This window comes from Alosa sapidissima, chromosome 23 (genome assembly GCF_018492685.1).
Source record: "Alosa sapidissima isolate fAloSap1 chromosome 23, fAloSap1.pri, whole genome shotgun sequence".
NCBI classification, from domain to species: Eukaryota; Metazoa; Chordata; class Actinopteri; order Clupeiformes; family Clupeidae; genus Alosa; species Alosa sapidissima.
The window spans coordinates 4,105,900-4,114,221 of record NC_055979.1 but is presented as its reverse complement, the minus strand read 5'-3'; the positions used below and the strand labels follow the sequence as shown (position 1 = coordinate 4,114,221).

Here is an 8,322-nt window from a genome sequence, read left to right as displayed (position 1 = left end):
GACAAGTGACAGGCCCTATCGGCAAAGCCTTCCTTGTGCGCAGTTTAAGGTTAGGGTATCACAGTTAAACGTTAATTAATTTTGCGTGTTGTGTCATTTTGGAAAGGCCTAACTAAAATGTACAACCACTGAGTGACAGTAGACTTTATGGCGTAATGGTCCCATGGACACATAAAAACGGTTAGCAACAGACATAGAAGTAACTTTGGAGGTGTAAAACACAACATGTCAAACACGTAAACATATAAAAGCCTATTTCGTTTTATTATGTTAACAGAGGGCATCCAGTGATTATAAAGACGCATTCTCTCTGCATCTAGGCCTCTGCGTCAAGGTGTCCACGTTTCATCCTGAAACAAGTTCGGAACCTGTGTAATAAAAAGTAGGCTTTCACTGTTCTTCAGTCAGGGTAGACCTATACTTTGCTTAAATTGTGTTTTAAACCCTGGAGCATGGGGTGTTTGTAGAGATAATGACAATTACCTGAGGTACAGGTGGCTCCTTTTCTGGTTGAAACGGGAGAGCAAGAATGGCACACAAACAATAGCAAACTTCGTGATGCAATTCTGTGGTAAGCGGGGTAGCGGGTGCAACAGTTAAACACACAAAGCTACCTATCCGAGTCTCTAAGCTAGTCGTGAGTCTCAGCAACAAGGACATTCCCAGACTCACATATAATAACTGACAATGTATAAAGAGCGCTCACTCTCCTTCTCTTTTCTCCCATTCTCACTCTTCCGTCATGACAGTTTTCCGACTTGCAGTGTGCGCTGAGCAGACTGCAGTCTATAGGAGCTCCGCGTCGCGCCCGGGCAGCGCAGTGTGGAGCAGAGAAGACTTGGCACTTGGAACTCTCACCAATCCATATGGCCCGTCAGAACAGACCCATTCCCGTACCAGCGTGCGTGTCTCTCTCCAAGCGCCTGTGTAGCCTACATCATTCTGCTGTTGTTTGGTGGATAGGTTAGTTGTACAAGGACACGTGATCTAATCTGTTCCGTCGATTTGGTTAGGGTGGAGGGTCTAGTTTTGTGTACATAAGGTCGTGTGCTTGCTTTTTTTCGCCAAGTGCCACCGCTCCGCCTTCTCTCCTCGCAACGTTGACGCAATGTATAAATACTGGAACAAAAGGACAACTTCCTTGAAGCTTGCCGTAATTGCAATAAAAACAGACACGGTCCGGCATTGACAGACTGATGGGAGTCCCGCTACCTCACGGAATACAATTACTATAGAGCGTTTTGTTGACATGTTCGCGGGGATGAACGGCGCTTTCCAGGTTTCGGCGACTCAAGTAAGTGTCATTAACCACTCGTAGTTGGCTGTTTTGCAATCTCCATCTAGCCTACTCATCATCCATCGTCCTATATCCAGTTCTCCAATTTTTGGCGTGAACACCATTGTTTTTTTTCGAGGCCGTTTTACTGAAGATTAAAGTTGGTGTGCACTGCTTTTCGCGGCAAAAACAAACCGAGCTACGTTAGCCTACATTATTGAGCTTATCATACAGTAGCTTATTTCCTCGCACCATGGGGAAGCAAGTGATCAAACCACGGTTCACGGGCTGCTGAGTGTAAACTACAAAGAATGGCGCTATAGTCCAGGGCACTGAATGTAGCCTAATTTATGTTGAGTTGCGCATGATTAGGCTGTGTTGTTTGAATGAAATAGGCATCAATCAGTTTATTTCACTTTATCATTTGAATTTTGAAATACATATAAATGTAAATGTATTAGATTGATAACGCGCATTGCGCTTGCCTCCGAATGAGGAATATCTTGCTGATCAGTGATTCTTATTTAAAATTAGCCGTTTCTCAAGGAATGCTTTGTGAAGCCCAAACATGAAGTGCCGGTTTGATGTGATTCCTTACGGCTGCAACGAGCTGTGTGATTTGCTGTCCAGGCGCAGCTCTAAATGATACAGCCTAATTCTGTTGCGATATCATAGAATCCACGCTCACATGTTGCTCGTTTAGAACATTTACTATGATTGCGTAGACTACATTCATAATATTGAAAGGGCAAATGTTCAGTAGGCTATGTGGCTGGTGCGGTGTCGATTCCTCTACTTTGTGAACAAAGAGCCACGGAGAATTTGGTTAGGTGGAGGGCGACAGTGCAAAGCAAGCAGGCAGACTGTTTACAATAATAACAGGATAGTTATGACGTCGAGTAATAGACAGCAGTCTCAGCCAGAGGAAAAAACTTCAGAAGCATCAACAACATTCTAAATTTGGACAGGGGTTACATCATCGGAGTAAAGCTTAGGGGCGGGACTTCCGTTTATGTTGGAAACAGCGGGTCTGTGAAACCATGGAGGCAAGTGCCGCTATTCTCGTGCAGGCTACCTTTATTTCACACGGTCATGTCCTAAAGTTTAACTGAAACTGACTGTCAAACTGCTATTAAACATTAGTAGGCTATGCAATGTTTTTCTTTATGTTTCATTGCCTATTTTCTTTGAAATGGTAACGGAGATAGGCTATATTTGTCATTGTCAGCAAACAATGACATCAGTTGAACGGCCTAGGTTTGAAATACAGTAGGTTCAGGATACTGTAGCCTATCATATTACAATATCAGACCTATAAGGTCATTTCATGTATGGTGGAGGCTGACAACTTTCTCACAACCGAGGCCACACAGCTACAGTTGCACCATGAATGTAGGCCTAGCAGGTAAAGGAATGAGTCAACCAATAAGTTTAAGAGGTCAATGACGCAAGTCAAATATGTCACTGGATATGTCCTGTCCTCACCATGTTGCTTTAGCATGGATTAGACTAAATGAACCCTCTTATGCAGGTAGGCAGCCTATGTGTACAGGTTGACTATCAAAATTCAGTATGTCATGAGAGGCAAAGAGGTTATCAGGCTCCTTTAGTGGACAGAATCATATAAAAAATGACCAATTAAAGTCTGAAATGTGTCTTGTCATTTTTATTTTATGTAGGCCTGTACTTTTTTGGCAGGGGGGGTGGGTTTTTAATAGGTGAGTAAACCAGCACGAGAGGACAGGAGCATTTCAGACCAGCTCACTTAGGGGGTCGAAAGGTCACTGTTGTGTTTTCAGGGTGACCTCACGGCTACTGTTGGCTTTTTGATAGATGTTGTTGCCTAAGTGTGCAGGCTTTGGCCACCATAAAGGGAGAGGCGGCCCTACACCCCCCCTTTACTCTCCGCACCCGAGCCGAGGCGCGGGGGCCAGGGGCCGCAGCTGCTACAGATGTCTGGGGGCATGGGGGAGGAGCCCCTGCCACTCCTGAATGGGAGAACAAAACCCTCTTCGCACCCCCCTCCTGTGCCCTCCCCAGCCCGCTGCCGCTACCCCACTTTCACACCACAACAAAACAGTCTTTGACAAGTGATGGGGTGCAAGCAAGTTGCCCCGGAGAATTCTTGCTCTGCACTAAGCTGCTTTTACTGCAACTTATCCAGTGGGGCCATGTTCATGTGTGGATGTTGAGGTGTGATTTTAATGAAGTAACTGGGTAAATTATTTTTTTATTTATTTTTTTTATATGGAGATTATTCCTATGTTCATTTTTCATAGCCCAAAGGAAAATACACTTACAATTCAAAGAAGCGACAGTGTCTTGTCTTTACTGGTGACATTTGATAAGAAACTGGCTTTTATCATGTCTCCTTGAAAATGTTTTTTGTTAGGGTGCTAAAAAAAATATTGCCAATTAGTAATTAAACAAAAAAGTGTTACTGTAAAAATACAAGTGACAAAGTGTATAAAACTGTTCAGTATTATAACAGTTAAAACTGGCATGATAGTACCATGCAAATAAGCCTGACAACAAAGGTTACATTTTTGTAGTTAGGTAAAGCCACAGTTTTGTCATCTGGTCTGCACTGCTGGTGTGTTGAACAAAGTACTTGATCCCATGTTAGTGATTTCTTTCTCATTACACTTACTGTTATGGCTGTTGTCAGATTTTTTAGATAATGACACTTTATTACTACTACACGTAATTTATTGTTAATTCAGCTAAATATGTCTTACCTCAGAGAGAGCGTTTTTAATGCAAGTAACACATTAAACAAGATCATTATCATAATAATAATACATAAAGAGCGCTCAGTGAAATTATTTAAACAGACGTGCTCCTGAAACAACAAGCCGCAGTAGTGGCCTATGGCTGAATGCATGGGAAAGGAAACATTGCAGACTGAAAATGCAAAGAAAGGTATGCTTGGATAACTCATCTGATCATATGTCAGTGTACATCACACATTCTCTGTACTCACAATCTCCACCAAGTACTTGTAATTTTTTACTTAAACCTCAACCTGCTTACAAACTTTGATTAGTGGAAAGTGCGTTCTGAAGTTGCTTTCTACAATAAGAGCCATTTTCTTATCATATTTTTGTGCAGACTGAAGTTGAATTGTCTGACTCAACACTTCCTGTAGCAGCCAGCCAGTGTTCGTGAACAGAACTCAGTGTTCCCCATGTCTTCGACTCTTAAGTGTGTGTTGATACTCCCTCTCCAAGAGAATGTCTCCAGCAGTCTTTAGTTCTCTTCACTCTGCAGAAAGAGATGCATTATATTGAAAATCTGTCTAGCTTCTTTTGTGTAAGACTTTTCTAAATGTATTCAGAATATGTATGGGGAGGGTGTCAGCACCAACAACAGGCCTATCTTGTAATATTACAAGGAGGGGCCTTCTTTGAACGGCAATGTCCTCATGCTGCAAGGTTACTTTGATTTCACAGCATAATTAAGCAGACAACTTTCACAGGTCTTATTATGGCTAGTGCCACAGAGAACTTTGACAATAAACAATCCTGAATGCGCCGCTAAACTGAAGGACACTAACAGAAAGGTTTTCCTTTTGTAATATCCTTATTTTTGTTATTCATATGCTTCGTTATGTGGCTGCCTTTGTAGAGGAGGGGCAGAGGCAATGTCATCTGTGGAGAACTGGATTAGCCCACATGGGGGTAGAATGAAAATGTACCTTTTTATACAGAGGCCAGGCCTACACCTAAGAGGTGATGGTCACATGAAGCTCAAGGTTGATCTTAATCATATCGAGCTGCATGCCATGAACTGAATTGTAAAATAGAAATGTGAGTTCTGGCCCAAAGTGTGTCACACGGCACCTCTGTAAATTAAAATCAGGTCAGCTTCCTCTGAGTAGAATTTCCATTCGGTGCTGATTCTGACAGCTACTGTAGCCTACTGAAAGAATGCCTTTGCCCCAGAGTAGCCTACTAGAGATTTGCTCCTGGCTGGTGCATGGGGTGTAGTTGTATGTATTCTGTACAAAACTGAGCATAAAAATTAAGCGCAACATTTCCATTATAGGCTATAGTTGAGCTCTAACCTATCCTACTTGTTATTTTTTTAAGGACTGCAGGTATTTACAAAATGGCACGTTTAAATCGGAGGAGTAAGATGGCCTGCTCTACTCAAATGTATCCGCAAGTTTGTAGTTCACTGTTCTGTAGAGTATGTTCTCTGTTAGGAAAAAAATCCCTCCTGTTTTTCATTTGCTTTAAATCATAATAATTTTGCCACCGTTTCTTGTCCACTAGAAACGTTCGTGTATGTTGCTAGCTGTGTTCTCCAATCCCCATCGCTTTTCGTGTTCCCGGCATGCTCACGCTGGGAGGAGGCGTCTCTAACCGGTTTGAATGAGGAGAGTCACTTTCGGCGCCATTTTCGAGAGTGAACAGCGATATTATCAACAGCAGCTGCGAACCGACAAACAGAGCTCAGGAAGGTTAGATGTCATTAATTTAAAAACTAAAATATATTATATCATACGAAATAGTTACGTTTATTGCAAAGTTATCCAAATGTGTTGTCTAATGAACGATTGACGCGAACTTGGAAGTGGACGAAAAGAAGCGGAGGAGGAAGGTTCCTGTATTTCAGCCTCTGCGAATATTTTTCAAAAATATATAAAAAATCAACGTAGATCTTATATAAATTTGAAAAAATAACAAAAAAATAGTGCACATCATCGCGATTGAGAGGAATGTGCGGGTCATCTTAGATGGTCTTCGTCGGGTATCTTTATACAGCATTTTTGAGCGGGAGTAACGTTACAGCTGGAGCCCCACTCTGCTGCTTCTTGTAGTAGACTACAAGTCTGACAGCGGTGCTGCATAGACGGGTTTACAGCTGGTCTTTCTGCGTCTTTAGACTTTCTCGCCAAGTTGTCTGTTTGAAATTGTTACGTCGTTGTGGTTACATGTATATTTGCTGGGTAAGTCGAGTATTTAGCGTTCGTTCGACAATTTGGCGTGTTCTGAGATTTGCGCCATTTTAGCTCCGTTTAGTTGCGTCTTCAGGAATGGGCTAGTTGTCGTTAGCCAGCTGCTGTTAGCATTATGTAAAGTTCCCAAGCTAACCAGCTAGCCATCTGTACTCGATGTATTTAGTTTTAGAAATAACGGCCATTACTTTAGTGACAGTTAGTTTTTAAATGGGTGAAACCTCTACCTTCTGAAGAAAAGAAAACAACAAAATAAGCTGTGCGTCATTTTCGGAAAAGGTATGGGGCATTTTATTTCCTCATGTTGTTTGTCATTGTTCTTGCAAGTTATGTGAACGTTAAGTTGGCTGTGTACTGCTGAATGTGCAATATTTAATTTGTCTGACTGCTACTTCTGGTTATTTGCACAGCCCTCGCGTTTACCGTGGCGTAACGTCCGTTCCATGCACTTTTTTTGTTTCTTTAAGTGGAGCTAGTTTTTCTGTTTTCCATTAGGGTCATTTTGTTTATGAAAGTATGCAAAACGCCTGATGTGTAACCTTATGGCATTTTCTTCGAACAAAATGGCTAACAGATGGGAAACTTGGGGGCAACGTGCATTTACAGTAACTATCACTCGTACTGTTCAACCATAGCTTTTCATGAGTCATGCATATATTATCGTCTTATCAATAACAGTGCATACAGATGATAATATGAATAGTCTTGTTTTAGACCAGTGAGGATTTTTATAGCTACCCAGATATGTTAACTTAGTTGGCCTAATGTCGGGGCACACTCGTAATTTAACCTCCCTCCTCTCACACCCACGCTCATTGAGGCCTGTCTTCTGTCGAGTCATTCGCCATATCTAGATCAATAAGTATTGGTTCGAGAAGCAACCCCCCCACCCCCCAGATATGTTGCTTTTGACTTTAATAATGTTACCTCTTATTTCTTATGAACATACAAGATGGGCCCAGAAAGTTCCAGCTAGCACAACAGCACTCAAATAGGCTATTGAGTAATAGTAACTTTAGAACACTCAGCGACTCTGCCAAAATATGTGCTGAACATGGACGTTGTTAGGAATTGATGGATATGTGTGGGCTTCCAATATGCGTTTGGTCTGTGAAGATTTAGTTTAGATGTGCTCGGGTAGCCTGTGCGGTGAGGTGGGCCCCGGGTCGGATGGCCTGTGCGCGCTGGATGGTCGGAGGGCGTGCCGTACCTGGTGCTTCGCGTTGGAGAGCCGAGAGGAGTGTTGTCCGGGCAGGGCTGAACTCGTGCTTCACATTAGCAAGGCTTTCTTCCAGCTGACTGTTTCGTGAAAGGGCCTGCATAATCGTTAGCTACTGCATCGTGTGGGCTTCTGTGGCGTCTGCTTTTTTCCTCGGCTTGAGAATATTGATGTGACGTGAGTTAAGAGAAATCACTCTCGGTTCAGTTTTTGCTGGAGTGCGACAAAGGTACAAATATGAAATCTTACTGTGAATCCGTGCCAACTGTCCTATCGCAATTAGCGAGTTCTTTAACTTCAATACTGGAGTTACTAAGCAAGTCCTATTCAGTAGATGCCTTGTTTAATGTTTGTCTAGCTGTTACATTCAATAAGCAAAAAAAAAATGGCATATTCTGTGATATTCTCTATTAAATTATCTTTATGCTCAAGTCTTAGTTATCACATGAACATTGCTAGATACATTGGTGTTGTGGAGGTGGGGAAAAGCCAGTTTATCTGGAAATGGAGATTTGTGTTTTCTTATTCTCAAGATGAATAAATTGAGCCCAAAGTCTCAAAATCTTCATTGGAATCCTTAAGGAGTTGTAGTTTAAGATTACCACGTGCACTGTATGCAAGATTTGTATGTGGGATAGCTTCAGATGTGTACAATAAGAAGTTGAATAGTATAGACTGGTTGCATACATGAGAGATGATGAAAGAAGAGTGAACATTATATTCCTGATAATTCATAATTTATTCAGGAGTGTATATTAGTGCACTTTACTTTTATCAACAATAGAAGTGATGACTGATCCCCTAGAAGGATCTAGTAAAATGCAGACAGAGACGACACACACAGAGAATACATGGATATGTGTG

The 8,322-nt window shown here is 41.9% G+C and overlaps 1 long non-coding RNA gene across 1 annotated transcript; it reads right to left on the bottom strand.

Moving 5' to 3' along the window:
- Positions 1 to 247: 247 nt before the first annotated feature.
- Positions 248 to 876, bottom strand: LOC121699021. Its single transcript, XR_006026930.1, has 2 exons — positions 484 to 876; positions 248 to 368 (listed from the first exon to the last, which is right to left on the bottom strand). It is a non-coding gene; the product is annotated as an uncharacterized LOC121699021 (long non-coding RNA).
- Between the last annotated feature and the right edge of the window lie 7,446 nt (positions 877 to 8,322).